General features: G+C 35.5%; 1 protein-coding gene across 1 annotated transcript in view; it reads left to right on the top strand.

The window, feature by feature from the left end:
* Window positions 1-24,754, top strand: part of LOC142353006 (nuclear envelope integral membrane protein 1a-like) — a 501,744-nt gene that overhangs the window by 306,469 nt on the left and 170,521 nt on the right. The window lies entirely within an intron of this gene.

Raw genomic sequence — 24,754 nt, 5'->3', positions numbered from 1 at the left:
TTACAGTGCAAATCGGTTAAAATGTTTATGTATCAAATATCAGGCGATTTTGGGGCGTATGAGTGGGCGTCATTTCATTATTACATGCAAAAATTTAGTTCACTTGAGATCGTTCACAAAGTTGAATTTCCCATTCAATATTAGTAGAAAAATCTCAATATTTGACAAACATACAGATCTAAACTGATATACATTCATTTTCTAAAACTTTAGCTGCAATTGTTATAAATCTGGTAAGTTTGTTTTCTTTCTGAGTTTGTTAACATAAGTTAATTTTCTAAGCTCTACGATATTTTCTAAGTTCTTTTCTGTGCTCCAATATCCCCACTCAGATTGTTGCCACTAGGTATGAATCTGGACTCGCCCAGTAGTTGTTCATGATGTTGTCCTACTTTCTCCTGTGACAAACATTTTGTCAGAAGATCTGCAGCCATTTCATCTGTTGGCGTGTAGATCAATTTGATTGAGTTGTCATCAACTCTTTCGCGGATGAAATGATAGTTCGTGTTGATGTGCTTTGATTTCTTGCGAAGCATAGGGTTAGTTGCAAGCTTTATGGATGTGGGCTTACACTGTTCGTACCCCAGTTCTTTAAAAATACAACACAAGAAGATGGCTTCTTGAACCGCGGCAGCTAAACCCTGGTTTTCTGCCTCACAATATGAGAGTGACACTGTCGGTTGCTTCATGACTTGCCAATTGACAAATCCCCCACTCTCTTCCAGCTTGAAATAGTATCTTATGGTCGATCACCTATAATTGACATCTCCACTCCATTCTACATCTGTTTCGCCAACTAGAGTGCTGTTGCTGGTTGATGGGAAAAGAGTCTAAAAGATTCATTGTGTTCTAGAATCTCAAAACACGCTTGCCAGCTTTGAAATGATCAACAGATGGGTTTTTCATGAAGCGTAACAAAACGTTTGTGATCCACATGATATCTCGTCTAGTTTGCTTAGCTAGGTAAAGTAATGAACCTACTAGACTTCTAAACTCATGTGAATCTACTCTTACTGAATCTTTTTGAGCTACTTCAATTTTAGCTTATTTTCTGCCGGTGTTTTGCTTGGTTTGCAGTCCTGCATATTGAACTGTTCTAAGATATTTTGAGTGTACTTTTTTTGATCTAAAGTTATTCCTTATTCTGTTTTTAGATTTCGCATTCCAGGAAACCATTCAAGATCTCCTCTGTTGTCCATTTTAAGCTTTGATTCTAGTAAACTTTTCATTTTCTTTGACTTTTTCCTGCTATGACTAGGCCATCAACCCACGTTAGAACAAATAATTTTTCATCTTTGTTTTTCAGAAAAAGACAGTATTTTTCTTTACTTCTATCAGAACCTTGCTGAACTAGAAAACTTGAAAGCTCCTGATACCAATTTTTGGCTGCTTGCTTCAGTCTATATATTGATTTTTTAAGCTTACAAACTAAATTGTTGCCATTGCTGTCTAACTTAAACAGTAGTTTTCGATAGCTGATAAAGCTAGTAGAATTTTAAATGTTTCAGGTTTGCTTGTGGGAGTAAAAGTATCCGAATACTCAATTCCCTCAATTTGATTAAAACCTTTTGCTACATAACGAGTTTTAAACACATCGATTTTTTCTGTTGTCATGTTTAATTTTGTACACCCATTGGCCAGGAAAAATGTTTCGTCCTATTTCTTTTGGAATGAGTCCCATATTTCAGTTTTACTTAAAATTTCTATTTCTGTTTTCATGGCTTCATGCAATTTTCCTTTTTGTTCCGAATTAAAAGCGTTTTGGAAAATCTCACGCGCAATGAAATTTCTTGTTATTGTGCTTTGAACAGCATGAGAGTATTTTTTGCTCTAGACCTATCTCTTCGCTTAAGTTCTTTATCTTGAGCTGCTTCCTTTCTCAATCTTTTCATTTCATAGTACTCTGACCAAAGCTGGAAACTGTTTTGGTCTCCTGAAGGAATTGCCATTTGACCTAGTTTACCTGTCATTTGCAGTCTTGTGGGTGGTTTTACTGTTTTTGTTGTTAGTTTTTGACAAGTACTGGAATTTTTGAAGGCTTTATTTCTCTGTTTTTTTTTGCTGCGACTTTTGGATTATATTGTACAATATATTTGTTTTTGGTTTGACATTAGGATTTAGTTTTTCTTGTCTAGTTTTTTGTTCAACTTCAGTTTCTGTATTGTTTTCATTTTCCTGAACACACTCTGCTTCAGTTGTCTCAACCTTTGAACTAAAATCACTTGAATTGCTTGCATCCTGAAGTTCTTCTCTTATTTCGTTAAAGTCTAGATATAGAAAGCTGTTTTCTATATCTTCGATTTCATTATAAAAATCTGGTAGATTGTTTTCATTAAAGCTAACGTTTCTAGAAGTAAAAATTTGCCTAGTTTTTATTTTTTTCAACAAAAAAGCTGTTTTGTTATCAGAGTAACTTTGATTTTTTACTGGCATCACGGTTTTTTGAATAGGCTACACAACCAAATACTTTTAGATAGTCGGTTCTGGGTTTTCTACCAAAAAATGCTTCGAAGGCTGACTTTGTATTTTTGTCATTGACAACTAAATTTTCAGCATAAAATGCTGTGTCTACAGCTCGAACCCAATAGCTTTTTGGCAAATTTGATTCTGTTAGAAGGCATATCGCAGCCTCTACTACGGTTCTGTTGAAACGTTCTGCGACACCATTTTGATCGGGTGTTTCAGGAACTGTAAATTGGTGAGCTATTTCTTTGCTTAGGCAAAATTTTTCAGGGCTTTTTTTGTATTCCGTCCCATTATCAGTTCGCAAAAATTTTGGTGGGCCATATTGTGCAACATACTCTTCGAATGCTTGCGTTTTGCATTTCATAGATTTTACTACTGCTTAGCCACTGAATTCAACTATGAAACTAATTGCATATCTGTTGCCACCTATACTTGATGGACCCATTGGTCCAATAACGTCAGAGTAAACTCTTCCTAGTTTTTGAGCTGCTTTGTTATTGCTCAAATTTGGAGCAGGATATTTCGAAAATTTTCCCTAAGCATAAGTTTCACAAAAATGTGAAGCTTGGGAAACTTCATCTGTTGTGTTTGCTAGACCTCTGAAGTTCAAATGTCCAATTCCTTTGCGCCAGAGTTTGGCTTGACATGTTTCCCCACTTAAGATTGAAAAGTGGTGCTTGTTTTCCTTTCTGTAAGACAAGAAGAACAATTTACCTCTTCCTTTCAGACTGAGGCTTTCTTTGCTTCTGAGTTTTATCACTGACTTTTGCGTGAAATAATTCGTGTTTCTTTAGAACTAAACATGAAACTGAAATGAAATTTGTTTTGCACTCTGATATATGTAGAACTTTTTCAAAAGTCAATTTATGTAGCACACCTTTAATGTCTCGTGCTTCTACATCTACATCTCCTACCCCTTCAACCTATGTTTTCCCTCCATCTGGATTGAAAACTGTGGTTTCTAGTTTTTGATAATTTTTAAACAAGTTTTATGTATCATCAAGTGATCAGTACCTGCTGAATTCATTATTAAATCAGTTTTTGAAACTTCTAATGAGCTTTCAGCGCTAGATGCTAAGCCTTTATGAGGACTTTTTTGTTGATTTTTACATGCACTTGCTAGGTGGTTTTTAACCTTGCATATGCTACATACAGCGTTGTCCTTTTTGTAACAACTAGCTGCTAAATGTCCAGGTTTGTTACATACAAAACACAATCTAGGGCTATCGGAAAAACTAGGCTTAGAAAAAGTCCTCCTAGGATGTGAATTGAATGAAGAGTGAATACCAATTTGATGAGAAGCCTTCTTTGCTGGCATGGCAACGTGCTAATCTTCCTCCACATCATCTCTCTGTCTGCGGTTCTCTGCGAAGTTGGTGAGACGCTTCCTCAGTTCCACAAACTTCTCCGAAGCATTGAATTTTTCCTGCAGCACAAAATGCTCGTATCATTGTGGAAGACCGTTCAAAACCATTGCATTAAAAAGCGTCTCCGAAAGCTTCTCACCAGCATGTTGCAAGCGGGTTACCAGTACTTGCGCTTTGATGAAGTACTCGTGGATGGTTTCATCCTCTCGAAGTTTAAGTTTGGCCAACTGTCTCATCAGACTTATGAATGTGGTTCTCTCGTCGCTTCTGAAGCGTTGCTGGAGAAGTCGCCCTTTTTTCTTACCATCTCCGAGACCCTTGTTGTTCACACATTCATGCCGAATGAGCATGAGGCTGTTGGCATCTAGTGTCATTGCCGGTAGCACCAGATCTGATTTTTGCGGCTCTAATCTTCTTGTACAGCTGTAGCTCTAGCTTGAGTCTGAGCCTCGTGATCTCGTGTTAGAGCATCATTGGCATCTTTAATCAGTGGTGTTGGCTCGTTAGGTAGCTCAACTGTGTCTGTGAGCGTTTCGAACAGTCCCTTGGTTTCTGCAAAGGCAGAGAAACGAGTGCTCCATGTTGGGTAGTCCTCTGCCAACCCACTAAACGTCATCAACTTCAAAATATTGTTTGATGGTTCCATTATGAAATTTAAACTTCAACTTTTCTTTCACAAATTCTGATTTAGCTTTTATTTACGTAGATAATCTAAAATTTTTTATGTTAAAACACTCGTCAATCTAGAAGAGCTAAAGCTGCCAAAACTCACACTACAATCTTAACCAAAACTCTATTAGCGTATCAACGGTCTGATGGCTGGGCCCATAACCTGTTAGAGACTCATTGATCGTTATATTGATTCTATGTCAACACCTTATAGTGAGAGTAAGGTTTGGGACCTTTGTGGGTTGCGACACCACAATCTCTTAATTGATCTAATCCTGTGCTCTCCACTGAACGAACTGGTTCACATTGCGAGAGTCTTACTAAGCTCTCGTATATTGAGCTCTCATTTCAAGCTCCAACTTATGATCATAACTTACTTGCTAGAGTGTATACTCTAACAAAGAATCTTTTAAACCCATTGGAGATGAAATTATTGGTTCAAAGCACGGAGTTTAAAAAAGATTCGACCATATTCAGAGTAATTGCAGATGAAAAAGATAAAATAGGAGGAATTTTATTTTTGAGTTAAAATCGTTGAACGAAAAAAAAGATAACACAGCTCGTCGATTTGAGTTATGGCAAACGTTTGTTTTTCAGGTTTGATACCGAGGTTGTGATCACCCTATTTTTTCAGACAGGCCAAAATTTGTTTTCAATGTTCTTTGTCGCCAGAGTTAATTTGTCATCGAAAACATAAATATTGTTTAATCAGTTTGAACTATAGCCAAAGGCTTCGCTGAAATTCTGCAGGCGTGTATGTGGTACTAAAAAATTCAGATTTGAAACTGTTTCCGCGAGGTCAATAAAAGGATGTAGTGATTTTAGATGCGGGACAAGTTACAGTTTGTCGAAACTAATGATAACGTAACTCCTTCGCTGCGTTTTACAATTTTGAATTTTTGTAGCAGAAACATATTGCTTAAAACAATTAGTCAATCTCACAAAATGATGTTTTGAGCAGTTTTTTTAAATTCATTGTTGACCTTTTCCGGAATATCTTTGATGCTCTGAACTGTAATAGGAGTTTGAACTTTAATATCTTTTATGTATGGAGAATTACTGTTCTCAGCGGACACTTTGTAAAACTCCGACGAGTGGACTAGCAGTTGCGTTATAATTTTCGCCAGAGTTTGGCTTGACATGTTTCCCCACTTAAGATTGAAAAGTGGTGCTTGTTTTCCTTTCTGTAAGACAAGAAGAACAATTTACCTCTTCCTTTCAGTCTGAGGCTTTCTTTGCTTCTGAGTTTTATCACTGACTTTTGCGTGAAATAATTCGTGTTTCTTTAGAACTAAACATGAAACTGAAATGAAATTTGTTTTGCACTCTGATATATGTAGAACTTTTTCAAAAGTCAATTTATGTAGCACACCTTTAATGTCTCGTGCTTCTACATCTACATCTCCTATCCCTTCAACCTATGTTTTCCCTCCATCTGGATTGAAAACTGTGGTTTCTAGTTTTTGATAATTTTTAAACAAGTTTTATGTATCATCAAGTGATCAGTACCTGCTGAATTCATTATTAAATCAGTTTTTGAAACTTCTAATGAGCTTTCAGCGCTAGATGCTAAGCCTTTATGAGGACTTTTTTGTTGATTTTTACATGCACTTGCTAGGTGGTTTTTAACCTTGCATATGCTACATACAGCGTTGTCCTTTTTGTAACAACTAGCTGCTAAATGTCCAGGTTTGTTACATACAAAACACAATCTAGGGCTATCGGAAAAACTAGGCTTAGAAAAAGTCCTCCTAGGATGTGAATTGAATGAAGAGTGAATACCAATTTGATGAGAAGCCTTCTTTGCTGGCATGGCAACGTGCTAATCTTCCTCCACATCATCTCTCTGTCTGCGGATCTCTGCGAAGTTGGTGAGACGCTTCCTCAGTTCCACAAACTTCTCCGAAGCATTGAATTTTTCCTGCAGCACAAAATGCTCGTATCATTGTGGAAGACCGTTCAAAACCATTGCATTAAAAAGCGTCTCCGAAAGCTTCTCACCAGCATGTTGCAAGCGGGTTACCAGTACTTGCGCTTTGATGAAGTACTCGTGGATGGTTTCATCCTCTCGAAGTTTAAGTTTGGCCAACTGTCTCATCAGACTTATGAATGTGGTTCTCTCGTCGCTTCTGAAGCGTTGCTGGAGAAGTCGCCCTTTTTTTCCTACCATCTCCGAGACCCTTGTTGTTCACACATTCATGCCGAATGAGCATGAGGCTGTTGGCATCTAGTGTCATTGCCGGTAGCACCAGATCTGATTTTTGCGGCTCTAATCTTCTTGTACAGCTGTAGCTCTAGCTTGAGTCTGAGCCTCGTGATCTCGTGTTAGAGCATCATTGGCATCTTTAATCAGTGGTGTTGGCTCGTTAGGTAGCTCAACTGTGTCTGTGAGCGTTTCGAACAGTCCCTTGGTTTCTGCAAAGGCAGAGAAACGAGTGCTCCATGTTGGGTAGTCCTCTGCCAACCCACTAAACGTCATCAACTTCAAAATATTGTTTGATGGTTCCATTATGAAATTTAAACTTCAACTTTTCTTTCACAAATTCTGATTTAGCTTTTATTTACGTAGATAATCTAAAATTTTTTATGTTAAAACACTCGTCAATCTAGAAGAGCTAAAGCTGCCAAAACCCACACTACAATCTTAACCAAAACTCTATTAGCGTATCAACGGTCTGATGGCTGGGCCCATAACCTGTTAGAGACTCATTGATCGTTATATTGATTCTATGTCAACACCATATAGTGAGAGTAAGGTTTGGGACCTTTGTGGGTTGCGACACCACAATCTCTTAATTGATCTAATCCTGTGCTCTCCACTGAACGAACTGGTTCACATTGCGAGAGTCTTACTAAGCTCTCGTATATTGAGCTCTCATTTCAAGCTCCAACTTATGATCATAACTTACTTGCTAGAGTGTATACTCTAACAAAGAATCTTTTAAACCCATTGGAGATGAAATTATTGGTTCAAAGCACGGAGTTTAAAAAAGATTCGACCATATTCAGAGTAATTGCAGATGAAAAAGATAAAATAGGAGGAATTTTATTTTTGAGTTAAAATCCTTGAACGAAAAAAAAAGATAACACAGCTCGTCGATTTGAGTTATGGCAAACGTTTGTTTTTCAGGTTTGATACCGAGGTTGTGATCACCCTATTTTTTCAGACAGGCCAAAATTTGTTTTCAATGTTCTTTGTCGCCAGAGTTAATTTGTCATCGAAAACATAAATATTGTTTAATCAGTTTGAACTATAGCCAAAGGCTTCGCTGAAATTCTGCAGGCGTGTATGTGGTACTAAAAAATTCAGATTTGAAACTGTTTCCGCGAGGTCAATAAAAGGATGTAGTGATTTTAGATGCGGGACAAGTTACAGTTTGTCGAAACTAATGATAACGTAACTCCTTCGCTGCGTTTTACAATTTTGAATTTTTGTAGCAGAAACATATTGCTTAAAACAATTAGTCAATCTCACAAAATGATGTTTTGTGCAGTTTTTTTTAAATTCATTGTTGACCTTTTCCGGAATATCTTTGATGCTCTGAACTGTAATAGGAGTTTGAACTTTAATATCTTTTATGTATGGAGAATTACTGTTCTCAGCGGACACTTTGTAATACTCCGACGAGTGGACTAGCAGTTGCGTTATAATTACAGTTGAGCTTAGATAAGTTGGAATCGTGACCAGAATCCGTATTCAGATCTAACGCTTGAAATTACAATTTATCCAAATTGTATGGGAAAGCCGATGTAATTCCACTCAAATTTTTTTTGGCTAAAAGGAAGAACAAGAGAAAAAGAACTAAATTGACTTAAGTCAGTGAGAACAAGCAACAATTAAGCAAAATATGGGCTGCAGGAACAGCTTTGCATCCTTTCTAGACAGAGGCGAATTGGCATCAGGTGAACAATGTACAAGTCATGAAAATGTCATGCCTCATTGAATTGAAGTCAATATCTAGTACTTTTTTTCCAAAGCGTATCAGATATCCGCCGTATTAGCAAATTATTAGGAGTATCAATAAATGAATACAGAATTCAAGAGCAGGAACAAAGTGATAAGAATTCATCAGTAAAAAAAATAACATATGCAAATATATTAGTTAAAATCTATACTGGTTATCATATCTAAAAACTTTTATTTGCTGGTTATCATAAATAGTGATAATTAATAATTTATACGTATTGCAATTGGTCGCATTTTGCTGAATTGGTCGGATTTTTGTTGAATTTCCAATATTATTGGAACGAATTGTAGTATTAACACAACAAATGAATGGGATTAAATGACATTAGAATGAGATTAAAAAACATTACGATTAATAAAGGAACTCAAATAATAAGCAACGGAATGGAGTCAAATTGAAAGCAACTGAATCTTAATGATTTTGAAGATTTATTTGAAGAGTTCAAAATGAAGAAGTTTTAATTTTTATCAGATTAAATTTGGCTTTTAGCGTGAAAAACTGCATGCTAATCTCCCTTTCATAGCCAGAATAGTCATAATCAGTGGGAGAAGTAATGGCCGGCCGGATTCCTGGGTCTGGTGGACTGACGCCAGGAAGTTCGAAATTCGTTTCCTCTGCTGGTGGCTGTGTGCTTTCTTCCTGTATGATTGTTGCTATCACCGTATTTGCTCTCCGTTGTTTTTTGGTACAGTAATTGCTTCGGTTTCACTAACCGAACAGACTGAACTTTCGAGGCCGTAATATATAGGTCTCTTCTATTATGTTTACCAGTCGAGGTGGCAGGTATAGAGGTGGAGGATGCAGCAGAAGTAATAGGAGTGGGGCTATTTCTTCCACATGTGACCAGTGGTTGTGGCTATGATCGTTTTGGGGCCGACATAGTCGCTGACATATTTCAAATGTTGCTATCAATTAAATTTTTTGTCAGTCAATTATCAACAATTCAAAGACGTGATCAATAGGTTACTTTTTGTGTAATCTAAAGATGGCCTTATGGCGTCTGAGGAAATATTATTACTAATAACTTAAGGTATACCTGACTAATTAAAACATTCCGACCAGTTTTTAAGTCTATAGTCGAGATTTCTTCTATTTTGAGTATCAGCAGACAGTTCACGGGCACCATTGCTAAAATCTAACTTATACCTCAATCTAAATTAAGAAAGGAGTAGAGAGAGGGAGAGAAGCATAATTCATCTTATATCAGGTCTGAATCAGTTAGTAACCAGCTATGAGAGTTTTATTTACAGACATCAGTGAAGTCAAATAATGTTTTTTTATATTGCAACCAATCGAAATTAAATAATTTGTTATAAGTCTATTTTGATCAAACATTGGATGTCGGCTAATGCTGGCTTCAACTGCTTGAAACGGCTGCTCGCATTATTCCCTGTGTTAGAATTTGTTAGCTGAAGAATGTTCTCAACTCAGTCTGGTGCGGAGTGTTTGTCGAATTACATTGTGTTGAGTTTGTTTTTGTACAGCATAAACTTAGCAAAATTAGTACTCCATTTCATTTTATTGTTCTTCTGCAGAATGCCAGAAATCAGCAGAAGTAAAGCTTTCATTTATGCTGTGTACGTTTTTACTGCTGATGATACTCCTTCCTTCTATGCCAAAGCTACGATATAACATAGAAAAAATTTTCAGCATAAACAATTTTTGCTGAAAAAAAATTATATATATATATATATATATATATATATATATATATATATATATATATGTATATATATATATATATATATATTCTCTTTCTTCGTATTAACAACGAGTAGCTGCAAAATACATCAAAAAATTCTTAATCAGCTGTTCTGAACTTTTTTGTGGCCAGTTAAAGTAAAAATAAAGACGTATTGACATATTTTTAACTAAAATTAGTTCGCGCCGCTTTCAAATTCAAATGTACATATTGGATAGTTTCTCTGAAATTGCAGGACTCTTTTTTGGCGCAGACAAAAATTTTAATAGTGATAACACACCTCCATTACTTCAGAAAAAAAATTTAAAAAATTTTTAGGAAAAATTGACACATTTAAATTGCCAAAAAACACAAAAATTCATTTAGCGTATTTGAAAGCTTGTATAATGGTTATAATAACTTTTCAGTCAACCAACAATCTCTGTTTAACACGGAAAACCTATTTTAAAAAAGAGAAGCAAAATAATCAGTTCGCTAGTGTAGCATTTAATAATGGCGTATCAATTGGTTCAATTAGTTCATTAAGGAAGCCAACTGTCAATTTTCAAATAAAAGGTTCAATACCGTGTCATCTCGCAGCTTCAAATATTAAAACGTTTTTTTAACTATTTTCTTTTTTTGTTTTCAGATTTATCTTCCTCTCTCTCTCTCTCTCATTGGCTGAGTTCAAACGACAACGCTACATTTAAAGTGAAAAGTATCCATGCATTTTGTATTTGTGTGCCATAAACTTCGGTCAATGATAAAATCCCTCTCAACTCTTATAGTGAGGGTGGTGACTATTGAAATTGAACTATCATTTTGCAGTCCGAATGTATTGAAATTCTGTAAAATGGAAATGCCGAACGAATCCAAGATTGAAAATAACTTGAACTAGTATTGATGTTTCCGATCTACTGAAAACTGAACTACTTAGCAAGGTTGAATTGCTTGAGCTGAGAAAGTGTTACTAAAATTATTTGAATGAAAATTAACGCTTCCTAGGAGTGTGTTTTGCTACTGGTAAGTGTGATGAATAAAAATAGTTTAGACGAATTGCATTTACAATTGTAGGTGCTTCGCTGTTACAAAGACTTGTACTAATTTTAATATTCAATTCTTTCGTGTTTGCAATTAATTTTAGCCTGTTAAAATGAATTCGGAGACAAAGAATCTTTTAAACCCATTCGGGATGAATGAATTGATTCAAAGCACGGAGCATGAAAAATAGTAGACCAAAATTAGAGTAATTGCTGATGAAAAAGATAAAATAGCAGGATTTTTCAGTTTTGAGGTAAACACCCGGAATGAGAAAATTGATAACACAACCCGTCGATTTTAGTTCTGGCAAACTTTTGTTATTCGGGTTTGATACCGAGGCTGTGATCATCTTATTTTTTCAGACAGGCCAAATTTTGTTTTCCATGTTCTTCTTCGTTGCCTCCATTCACATTTAATTTGTCATTGAAAAAAGATCAAAAATTGGTTGATTAATTTGACGTATAGCCAAAGGCTTTTCTGAAATTCTGTAGGTGTGTATGCGGTACTAAAAAATCCAGTTTCTAATTAATAACCGAGTCTTATTCCTAATTATTATGCTAGAGTTACAGCCTTTTATTGCATCAGCATGAAGAGTCAAATGATTATATGCGTTTTTCTTGCCAATAGAAATTGTAGTGTTTTGCGATGCTGGATAAGTTACATGTTGTGAAATCGACCGGAAAAGCCTATCGATGTGTGACATTTGATATTTGTTTCTGCGGAACGATTTCTTTAGTACTGTTGAGTCTAACGGTAATTTAAACTCTTTGTTACTTTTACACCTATAGGTTGAAGAAATATATTGGTTATAACAATTAGTCAGCCTCTCAAAAGGTTTTCTTTGAGCAATTTTGTTAAATAATTGCTGACGTTTTCCGGTATATTTCTGGAATTTCTTTTTTAATGTTTCGCTTAGAACCCTCTGTGAAGTTGCGATTTGGCTGCATGAATCTTTGATACTCTGAACAACAACATATGTTTGAACTTTAATATGTGTTACAAGTATGGCAGACTTTTAGTGGATATTTTACACCGATGTTGCTGATTTACAACTTGATGAAATTTGGCTGATAGTTTAAGTGGAAAGCACTGTCTTTTGAACAGATCTCTATCAATTAACAATTGGAGATCGTCCGGTACAATTGAATTTAAAATCAGTAACTTGCCGACCATTGTTTGATAAGGCTGCTCGGATTCGGCCCTGCGTTAGAGTATGTTCTCAATTCAGTCTGTATAGTGTGTTTGTCAAATTGTCTTGTATTGAATGGCATTTTTAATGACATAATTTTTGTACAGCATACACTTTAAGTGTCCACAATTAGTACCACATTTTCACTTCCAGTTGTGATAGGCATACTTAAGAATTCGACCATCATGTTGTCGGAACTGCTGTAATTAGAGTCAAAAGGTATCTTTTAATAATTGTGTTCTTGAAGGAAAAATACCTAAATTGTCGTTTTGAACACCTTTCACAAAAGAACTGATTGAGTTTCGGTAGTTGTTGGTTAGTTTCGGTAGTTGTTGGTAGTTGTTGGTTTTTTGGTTCGCGAAAGCCTATGGGAAAATTGTTTGGTGTCCCGACAACAACTTTTGTGTATTGAGAGCAATACTTTTTTCAGACGACCATGACGATCCAAAGATGTGACTATGAGTTCTCGGTGTGCAAGAGGTTGATTTCCGAAAGGTTGATTTCCGAACGATGTGTGCAAGAGGTTGAGTTCCGAAAGGTTGATTTCCAAGAGGTTCTTCCGAAAGAAGAAACTTTTCAGTCAGCCAAAAATGTCTGCTTAACTCTTCAAATCTGTTAATAAAAAAGAGAAACAGAAATAACCAATTCATTTGTGTAGCATGAATAAAAATGGATCAATTCGTGTCAATTAACTCTTTTAGGAAACAAAAAATTTTCAATGATCAAAATGTCCAATAACGTATTATCTCTCACTCTCTCTCTCTCTCTCTCATTGGTTGAGTTTAAAGACAACAATTCGCGAACACAGCACTCCATTTCGTAAAAAATACCCACGAAAATTGAATTTCTCTGCCAAATTTTGGTCAGTGATACACTATCCGCTCTCCACTCTAATAGTGAGAAAAGCAGATTCAGTTAATCAAACAGTAGCTTCTTATTGGTGGAAAATGCTAGATGGCCCAAAAGAACATGTGGCCCTAATTCAATCCCGCAGCTGATAATCTACCAATCTGCAGTTTCTACCTATTAAGTTTCTCTTCAGTTCACGTTAAGGTCCATTTCGGAAAACCTCGGTCAGCGTAAAATGCCCAAATTCAGCTTTCAATTTACCATATAGATTTCTGTTCTGTAAATTTTTCCCACTTAGACGACCAACGCTTAGCTAATCTTAACAAAAAATTGACTTTCTCTTCAATTATATCATCTGAACTGAAAACTAGAGAAGTGAGGCAGATATGCTCCTCATGGTCGGTTTGCAGGTACCTCCTCGTCTCGTCTGAGCAGCACGTTAGAACATCTTGAGAACTTCTCAGACTGTAGAATTTTGCTTGAACTTTGGTGACATGGATTTTGCGATGCAGTTTGCTGAGGGCTGTGAGATCCAAAAACATCTCGATCAATGTTGTAGTGATTTTTATTCGTGCAGAAAAGTGTTTCCAGTTTCCGATGGAAAAATTGTATCACTTGAACAAAAAATCGAAGGAAGTGAGTCTGATATGCTTCTCAATGCCAGCTTGCAGGTACCTTTTCCTCGTATTGTCTGTGAGGTATGTTAAAACATCAGGAGAATTCTTGGACTATAGAAATTTACCTGAGTTTTTGTGGCATGGATTTGTTAGACGTGGACTTTTGAGGGCTTTGGACTCCAAAAAACAACTCGGCCCTGGGAGTAGAGTTAATTCCAGTTATTTTCCAAATATTACAGAGTAGAATTATTTTTTCCAAATATTTCTAGTTGCGCATAGAACAGAATATGGGAACTATTGTATGAGAAATTTTGATACGAGAATGAGGAACCGTTGTTTTTGCAGACATAATTTGGACTTTTCTAAACCAACGTTACTGATTGTACAACTTGATAAGGTTTGGCTGATATTGTAAGTGCGAAGCGTTTTCTTTTGAACAAATCTCCTCTGAACAAATCCAGGACAAGTGAATTTAGCATCATATACTTGGAAAACATTGGTTCATACAGTGCTCTAATGCCTCCCTGAGCTAGAAAATGTTTGCTGACGAATGTTCTCAACTCAGTCTGGTAGGGTATGTTTGACGAATTACATTGTTTTGACTTGCTGGCAATTTATTGACTCTATTTTTCTACTGCATTCGGTTGGAGTGTCCGCAATTAGTACCACATTTCCAATTGCAGTTGTTATAGGCATATTAAAGAGTTGAACCAAGTTGTTTTGGGATCTGCTATATCTATAATCAAAGGGTATTTTTTCATACTTCTCTTAAAAAATTACACCTAAATTGCTTTTTTGTACATCTTTCTCAGAAGAACTGACTGACTTTTGTTTGTTAACGTTAGAGTTTGGCTTCTTGGCTCGCGACACTGTTTTGTGTTTGTAGTGCAGTACTTTTTTGGACGATCATGACAATACAAATTTGTGACTTTGAGTTGCCGATGAGCAGGGGGTTGATTTCCGAAAAGAGTTTAAAGTTTCTGTCTCTACCTTGGGCGAATTGAGAGTTTTTTCATTGCTTATTCAGCTTTCTTCCGAAATACATTGCCTAAATTTGCTTTTGGACCATGTTGCTGTAGTGCTTCTTCTGCGTAATGCCAGAACTCAGCAGTTGAAAGGCTGCCATTTATGCTGTGTTGGTTTCTGCTGCTGAGGATTGATCCTTCCTTCTAGCCGAAGCTAAGATATATAAGAGAAAATTTTTTTCCGTATGAAAAATTGCTAAAAAATTATATATGCTCTCAATAGTTTTTAATAGCGAGTAGCTGAAATATACATCGAATAACTTCAATTAACAACTCTGAAACAACTCTTACATATTTGCAAATTAAGGTACAAAGTTGATGGTTTCTCTAAAATTTCAGGGCTCCTGTTTGACGCAGATAAAAGTTCTAAAAGTGGTACACGCCACTTAACTTCATAAATTAACAGACGACAAATTGGTCATCGAAACTTTTCCGTCTGCAACAATCTATTTACCTGCCTGGTAAAACGATTAATAAAAAATGGAAACAAAAATTACCATTTCGTTTGTGTAGGATGTAATAATGGTGGTTCAATTTTGAGTCCGTTAATTAGTTTCGAAATCAATCAATTTTTATTGAACAAAAAGTTCAACAACGTTTCATCTCTCACTCTCTCTCATTGGTTGAGTTTAAAGACAACTATTCGCGTACACAGCAAATTTTTTGTTAAAGTGTACATTAAAAATGTATTTGTCTTCAAAATATCGGTCAGTGATACCTTACCCGTTCTCAACTCTGATAGTAGGAAAAGCAGATTCAGTCAATCAAACACTACATTTGCATTGGTTGTGAAATTGGTAGGTGGCCCATCAGAGCATGTGGCCGTAATTCAATCTCGCAGCTGATATTCTACTAACCTGCGGTCTCTACATATGCCGAAACGAAACTTTTAATTGACCATATAGATACATGTTCTGTAAGTTGTCCCACTTAGAGGACAAATGCATAGCTAATCTGTACAAAATTTTTAAATTCTCTCTAAACATGTCATCTGAACTGAAAACTAAAGAAGTGAGGCAGATATGCTCCTCAAGGTCAGGTTACAGGTACCTCCTCGTCTCGTCCGAGCAGCAAGTTATAATATTTTGAGAATTTCTCCGACTATAGAGCTTTGCCTGAACTTTGGTGACATGGATTTTGCGATGCAGTTTACTGAGGGCTATGAACTCCAAAAAACATATCGGCCCAGGTTGTGGTTATTTTTATGCCTGCAGAAAAGTGTTTCTAGTTTTGCATGGAACAATTATATCCTCTAAACTAAAATCGAAAGAAGTGAGCCAATAATAATAATAATAATAAATAATAATGAATTTAACTAAACTTGGTTGCACCAAGCTTAGTACGTCCCTAACGGGGCTTGAATTTGGTTTCTCTCAAACACTGTCCATCCATATGGGTACAATTTGTAATTAAAATTCTTCTGAGCTAAATCAAATAGATATTCTTTGACTTCTTTTTTGAATTCCTGAGGACTTGAATATGGGTTATAGTTGGGAAAATCACGTGCCAGTGACATCGAATTGTTGAAGTTTGTAACTCGTTGGAAAAAATTTGATCGGCAACGCTGGCGATTACATTCGTTTGAGTATAAAAATATTTTCTCGTTTGATCGTGTTTTCGGATGTCCATTCCTTATTTGCCAAAATTGCTCTGCCTCAAGTGGAAGTTTTCTTGTCAAAATTCTGTTCAAAACTACGAGATCCAAAAAGACAAGTTGATATGTGATCGGAAGTAAATTTACTGATCGAAGACAATCATTGTATTCTTTATCAGTAAAATGACTGTTTGATTGTATCCATTTTAAACTTTTTCTCTGAAGCATTTCCATTTGCCTGACGATAGTTTTACTGGCATACCAAACATTTGATCCATAAAACAAGATTGACATTATGTAAGTTTTGACTAGGTTGCATTTAACTGACAATTTTGTTTCACTTGGAATTGATCTCTTTAGATAAGCAAGCTTCTGATTGGCTTTTCGTAGAACAAAACTTAAATGATAATCCCATGACAAATTTTCGGAAAAATATATGCGCAAGTCTTTGAAGTGTATTTCCTGTGAGATGTTTCTATGGCTGGGAAGACGCAAAATTTGCTCGTTTTGATTTTTACGTAAGGAAAATTGCACGTTTTTAAATTTATCGAAATTGAAGTTTAACCGATTCTCCTTGCTCCACACAATAGCATTTTCAATATCTTTTTCCAGCTGCATTTTATTGTCTACCGTGCTGACGATTTTTGTGTCAACCGCGTATAAAAAGCACTCATTGGCAATTATTTCGGGTAGGTCATTTATATAAACGGAAAAAAGAAACACAGTGAAAATTGACCCTTGAGGCCCACCGCTGGTGATCGGTCGAAAGTCCGATTTTCCGCAAGATATTACAACTCTCTGTTGTCGATCTGTTAAATATGACGCATAAAACCTCAAGAAAGCACTATCAAATCTCATTCGACATAATTTTACAAGTATGATGTTATAATTGATGGTGTCAAAGGCTTTTGCTATGTCTAGATACACTGTCATTGGCATTTTGTTGGCTTCAAGTAACTCATACAACCTGTTGCAGTAGACAAGCAATTGAGTGATGGTTGAACGATTTTTCCTAAAACCATGTTGCTCTACGCAAAGCTTTTGTTGCAGAAAGATTGAGAACTGTTTATACACCATACGCTCAAATAGTAGTGACAAGGAGCTAAGCATGGCAATCGGTCGGTAGTTTTTGATATCTAATTTGCTCCCACTTTTGAAATGGGGTCGTACATGCACTTTTTTCCACAAACTGGGAAACTCACATTTGCTAACACAGCAACTGAAGATAAACAAATGTTGATTCGAAATGTACGGTAAAGCAGATTTCAGAAATTTTGGGCTGATTCCATCAGAAGAGTTAGCACCACTACGTATGTTTTTGACTTCCTCGCTCATAGCCGCTTTGCTAAACTGAATGTCATCAAGAAATATTTCTGGACTTTGATTAAATGGAATAACAACTTCAGTATCGTCTTGAACAAAAACAGAAGCGAAATAATTGTTAAAACAATCTGCAATGCTCTTGTACCCAAAGACTTCTTTTTCCATGTACACCATTTTCTCTGGAAGAGCTGGTTGTTTTGTTATTTGTCTCATCAATTTATATGCATCGTTTGTTGACCAGACCTTGCTTTTTTCAACGAAATTTTTCTTGTCATTATTTAGAGAAATGGATAATTCTTCTCTAAGTCGTGAAATTTTCTCTGCGTTTTGTGTATTTTTCAAAGCTGTTCTGAGTTTATATTCTAAATGGATACTGTTAGAGGACATGTAAAAAGGTGCATTCGTTCTTCTAGATGTTTTGAGTGGAATTGCAATAGAAGACGCTACTTCTAATTTATGGTAAAAGGAGTCGACAATATTATCAACTGAGTCAAATGAAGACGTTGGAAAATTAAAATTGATCGTAAATTCGTTCCAATTAGCTTTGCCAATATTTAAACGTTTCATTTTAGGCAAGGGTTCTTGCTCAGCATATTCAATCGAAATTTCAGCTAACAAATACTTGTGATCTGAGAACGATTTCTCCTCTAATATTTCGCTACACAAATTAGCATTGTTACTCAGAAAAATGTCCAGCGAGGTTGCATGAGATTGCAGCGATGACATATTTAGTTTTTTGAATTCGTTCAAAACTGCTTTTTCGTATGAACAATTACTACTTAAAGTAAGCCAATCTGTGTGAGTGAAGTTCATATCACCATTCAAAAAGAAAGTAAAGGATTCAATCGACCTTTGATATTCTTGGACATCTCTGACAATCTCTTGAATGGTTTTGCAGAATATGCTTTTGAATATGCTTCTCAATGCCACCTTGCAGGTAACTCCTCCTCGTATTGTCTGTGAGGTATGTCAGAACATCTTGAAAATTCTTGGACTATGGAATTCTACCTCAGCTTTGGTGACATGGATTTTGAGATGCGAATTCCTGAGGCCTGTGGACTTCAGAAAACATCACGGCCCTTAAAGTAGAGTTATTTTCAATATGTCTTCAGAAAAATGTTTGCAGTTGCGCATAGAACAGAATATTGGAAATTTTTGTATGGGAAATTTTGTTACGAGTATGAGGAACCGTTGTTCTTTGCAGACATAAATTGGACTGATTGTACAACTTGATAAGGTTTGGCTGATATTTTAAGTTGCGAAGCGTTTTCTTTTGAACAAATCTCTTCTGAAGAAATCCAGGACAAGTGAATTTAGCATCATTTACTTGCCAAACATCATACAGCTTGGTTCATACAGCAGCTCGGATGAGTCCCTGAGCTAGAAAAAGTTTGTTGAGGAATGTTCTCAACTCAGTCTGGTGAGGTATGTTTGACGAATTACATTGTGTTGACTTGCCGGCATTTTTTTTGACTTTATTTTTCTACTACATACGGTTTATGTGTCCACAATTAATACCACGTTTTCATTTCCATCTGTTATAGGAATAGTAAAGAGTTGAACCAAGTTGTTTTGGGATCTGCTATAGTTAGAATCAAAGGGTTTTTTAAATACTTTTCCTGAAATAATTACACGTAAATCGTCTTTTTGTACATCTTTCTCAAAAGAACTGACTGACTTTTGTTTGTTAATGTTAGAGTTTGGCTTCTTGGCTCGCGACTCTGTCTTGTGTTTGTAGTGCAGTACTTTTTGGATGATCATGACGATACAAATTTGTGACTTTGAGTTCCCGGTGAGCTGGGGGTTCATTTCCGAAAAGAGTTAAAAGTTTCTACCTCTACCTTGGGCGAATTGAGAATATTTTCATTGCTTATTCAGGTTTCTATCGAAACACAATGCCTAAATTTGCTTTTGGACTTTTTTGCTGTAGTGCTTCTTCTGCGTAATGCCAGAAATCAGCATTTGAAAGGCTGCCATTTATGCTGTGTTGGTTTTTGCTGCTGAGGATTACTCCTTCCTTCTACGCCAAAGCTAAGATATATAAGAGAAAATTTTTTCCGTATAAACGATGTTTGCTAAAAAAATTATATATGCTCTCTCCTTTTTAATAGCGAGTAGCTGTAATATACATCAAAAAACTTCAATTAGCAACTCTGGAAAATTTTCTGATCAGTTAGTGTTAAAGAAGAAAATGTATTGTTAGGCCAATAATGACGCCTTTTTAATCAAAACTAATTTGCGCCGCTTTACATATTTCCAATTTAAGGCACACAATTGATGGTTTCTCTAAAATTGCGGAGCTCTTGTTTGACGCAGACAAAAGTTTTTGGAAAGTTTTTTTTTCTTGCTATTGTTTTGCGTTTTTTTTTCTTCATTTAATTTTTAAAATCATTCACACTTTTTACATTAAACTGTGTCTGACGGCCTGCGTAGCTAGTTAGTTCATTAATTCAGTTAAAACTTCAAGTCTTATCGAAAAACATGTCAAACTGTTTCCAAATCATGCTTCAAAACATTCGTTCACTAACCAAAAACTTTGATGATCTACAAGTGTTACTAGAAAGTCTAAGTGAGAAACCGTCGGCAATCTGTCTGACGGAAACCTGGCTCAAGGAATATCATCACACAAAATCAATGTTTCTAGAGGGTTATAGACCTCTCGTTAATATCAACAGAAAAAAAAAAGAGGAGGAGGTGTTGCAATTTTTATTAAAAAATCTCTACAAGCAAAAGTTGTTAACTCGTGTAATTCAAACGGCCTTCAGGCACTCACTATGAGAGTTACCGGAACCGGCGAGACCGCCATCTATGTAACTTGCATGTATATGCCTCCAAATTCAGTTAACACGGAAACCCTTTCAAAAATTGAAAGTTATATTGACAGTTTGATAATAGAACCGCAATCTTATAATATCGTCTGTGGTGACTTTAATATCAATTTTTTAAAGAACAATCAGAAACGAGAGACGTTAAAGGAAATTATGAAAGGATGTTGTATGAAAACAATTGATGAAAATTCAATTACGCGAGAAACCACATGCTCAAAATCAAATTTAGACATCTTTTTTGCAATTTTACAGCAGAGTTACAAGTTAAAAAGACATGTATATCTGATCATTATTCTGTATTTCTTGGTTTTCAGACAGGAACACAGATGGAAAACAAACTTGAATACATCACTTCAAGAAACTGGCAAAAACTTAAAGATATCTCCCTAATTGAAAAAATAAATTTTTTTTGAGTCATGAAATATCAAAACTTGAAAATTGCGAGAAATACAAGACAATTGATAACAAGTTTGAAGAGCTTCAAATTTTACTGAAATCAATTTTGGACAGATATCTTCCCAAGCAGGTTTTAAAAAATAAAAACCATCACAGCTGGGTTGATAACCAATTGAAAAGAGAAACTGCAAAAAAGAATAGGATGTTCAGAGAAAGTATGAAATCAAAAACAACAGAGGCAAAAGAAAAGTACCAAGAACAACGTAAAAAAGTTAAACATATGGTGAAAGTAAAAATGAAACAATTTTATCATAAAATAATAGAAAAGCATGCAGCAAAATCAAACAGAAAATTTTTTCAATTAATAAGAAATCTTAGCGGAAATGAGCGAGAAAAAGTGCAAAATCTCAACCAAAAGGAAGTAAACGATTTCAATCACTTCTTTGCAACAATTGGTGAAAAATTGAACAAAAAGTTTAGACAAAGTGAGAGTTCATTAAAAAATCAACAAGTTCAATCTATGTTTTTGTTACCAACGAGCCAAAAAGAAGTGCTTAGAGTTATCCAGGATTCTAAGTCAAAATACAGCGAAGACTATATGGATCTTAACTATATCTTTATAAAAGCTGTAGCAGTTTCAATCGCGCGCTACCTATCCAAACTGATTAACACATGTTTTCAGGAAGGCATTTTTCCGGACTCATTGAAAATAGCATCAGTAATACCTCTACATAAAGAAGGTGAAAAAAATGAACCCAATAATTTTCGCCCAATATCTCTCTTACCAACTCTTGGTAAAATTTTTGAAAAAATTATTCTAAATCGTATTTCCAACTATTTTAAAGACTTTGAAATTTTAAACAGCAAACAATTCGGTTTTAGAGAAAAAAGAGGAACTGTTGACGCAGTTAGCAGCTTGGTTGAGTTGATACGATCATCAAAACATTCTTATACGGAGCAAACTTATTGCACATTTTTAGATTTACGTAAAGCTTTCGACACTATTGACAGAAAAATTCTGCTTCAAAAGTGTAAAATGTATGGATTAAGGGGTCCTGTATATACTGTTTTGGAATCTTATTTAAAAAACAGGAAACAATTTGTACAGTCTGGACAAAGGAAGTCGCAAATGACAGAAGTTAAATACGGGGTACCACAAAGGTCTATATTAGGCCCACTTCTTTTCATTGTTTACATAAATGATTTGAAAACCAACAGCCCATGCTCAAACTTCATTTTCTATGCTGATGATACTGCAGTTTACACAAAATCAAATAAAGCCAATGCTTGTCGGGAACATCAACAGATCTTATCTCAAACAGAAAACTGGCTTAAAATGAACAAACTTACACTGAACACGGATAAAAGTAAAACTATAACCTTTAAGACTAAGCATGACAGAAGTGATGTCTTTACAATGAACGGCAAGCGCCTTGAAAATATAAATTCTTTAAGTTACTTGGGCATAACGATTGACAAAAAGTTATGTTTTAGAGAACACTCGAATCGCGTAGAAAATAAATTGGTACAATTTTGCGGACTTTTCTATAAATTGAGAAAAATTTTAAATCGCAGCCAATTGATCAAGATCTTCAACACTTATGTTAAACCAGTGGTTCAATACGGGATTCTAGTCTATGGTACTGCCAGTAGAGCTACGATGCAGAAAATCGATGCGAAAATTAATAGAATACTGAGAGTAATCTTTTTTGTTCAAAAGTTTGACTCAGTTTCTCTCATCAGAGAGAAATATAAAGTTTTTTCGGCCCAGGAGCTTCATCTGTACGAAGTTTTTAAACTGATGACAAAATGCATAAGACGTGAAAGTTGCATCATGGACATAAATCACTTCATTACACAAAATGAACTGTCAAAACTGTACTCATGCGAAAAACGTGTTAAAGCTGTCCCCCTTAATTCATCTTTTTCCGAAAACAGTCTGTCAAATAAAATCCGAAAACTCTTAAACGTTTTTCTCAAACTGGATTCTAATTTTGTAACAAAAGTGAAAAATTTGAGCGGCGCACAGTTAAATAATTTTGCTCACGAAAAGCTAGAAAACTATTTTTTAATGAATGAACAACTCACTAGGTTAATTTATGGCTTAAATTAGAAAATTTATTCATCAAAAAGTATGACCAAATTGAAATCATTTTAACACTAACCTTCCTTGTTTTTTTTATCGCTACCACTTTAATTTTGATTTCCACTGAATAACTTTGAAATAAATAACATGAAATTTCTCTTCCGACTATGAGACGCCTGAAAACGGACCTTATGGTCTAATGGCGATCTTTCTGGTGCTCTTTTTTTGTATTGATCAACTGTGTAAGTGCTCTATTTATTCTGCTGTAAAGACACCAGTAAACAATTTATTATTATTATTATGTAAATGTGGTACACACCATTTTTACTTCAAAAATTACCAGACGACAAAATGGTCATCGAAACTTTTGTCTGCAACAATCTATTTACCCGGAAAAGCTAATAATAGAAATGGAAACAAAAATTACCATTTAGTTCGTGTAGGATGTAATAATCGTGGATCAATTTGAGTCCATTAATTGGTTTAGAAATCAATCAATTTTCAATGAACAAAATGTTCAATAACGTATTATCTCTCACTCTCTCTCATTGGTTGAGTTTAAAGACAACTATTCGCGAACACAACACATTTTTTGTCAAAGTGTATATGAAATTTATATTTGTCTGCCACAAATTTTGGTCAGTGATACAGTACCCGTTCTCAACTCTGACAGTAAGAAAAGCAGATTCAGTCAATCAAACACTACATTTGCATTGGTTGTGAAATGGGTAGGTGATATTCTACCGCAGCTGATATTCTACTAATCTGCGGTTTCTACCTCGTTTTGCCCTTCGGTCTCAGTTAATGTCGCCCGTTTCGCAAAGCTTGCATTGGCGTAAAATGCGGAGACACAATTTTTAATAGACCATATTGATACATGTTCTGTAAGTTTGTCCCACTTAGAGGACAAACGTTTAGCTAAACTGTACAAGAAATGAGGCTGATATGCTCCAAGGTCAGCTTACAGGTACCTCCTCGTTTCGTCCGAGCAGCATGTTTGAACATCTTGAGAATTTCTCCGACTATAGAGCTTTGCCTGAACTTTGGTGACATGGATTTTGCGATGCAGTTTCCTGAGGGCTGTGAACTACAAAACATCTCGGCGCAGTTTCTAGTTATTTTTATGCCTGCAGAAAAAAGTTTGCAGTTTCGCATGGAACAAAGAGAGACTGGCGAGTCTCCCAAAAACTCTCTTACCCCCCAAGGAATCGTTGATTAATGAGTTCGTACACAAGTGCACTAAAATCAAATTCGTGCCAAAATCCGTTAGAATTCGAGAGATTTCTGAAAGGTAAAACATAAGTGTAATTAAGTCCTGTAATTTTTGCTTCAACAGGATATGGCTCTTCTAAACCTCATTTGTCTGATCTTTTTATGCATCTCTACAACAACCTGTGTTGTATTTACTGGATTCTATCTTCAAGGTTGAAGGAAGCGGTTTTGATTACAGTGCACTGATTTCAGAGTTGCGTCAGATATACCTTGCCCACCCTTTTTTGATGAAACTTTACAAATTACTCTGCAGATTGTTTAAAGTATCAATTAGATGAATGGCTTTTAATTGTTCTCAAGTAGCTTCAAAACTCCTTACAAGCTGGTATCGCAATCATCACAATTGCCAACCAATCTTTTTTGCAGAATCATATTTTTGAAAC

This window comes from Convolutriloba macropyga, chromosome 14, assembly GCF_964194025.1.
Source record: "Convolutriloba macropyga chromosome 14, txConMacr16.3, whole genome shotgun sequence".
NCBI lineage: Eukaryota > Metazoa > Xenacoelomorpha > Acoela > Convolutidae > Convolutriloba > Convolutriloba macropyga.
The sequence above is the reverse complement of the archived record's forward strand: the minus strand, read 5'-3'. Positions and strand labels throughout refer to the sequence as shown.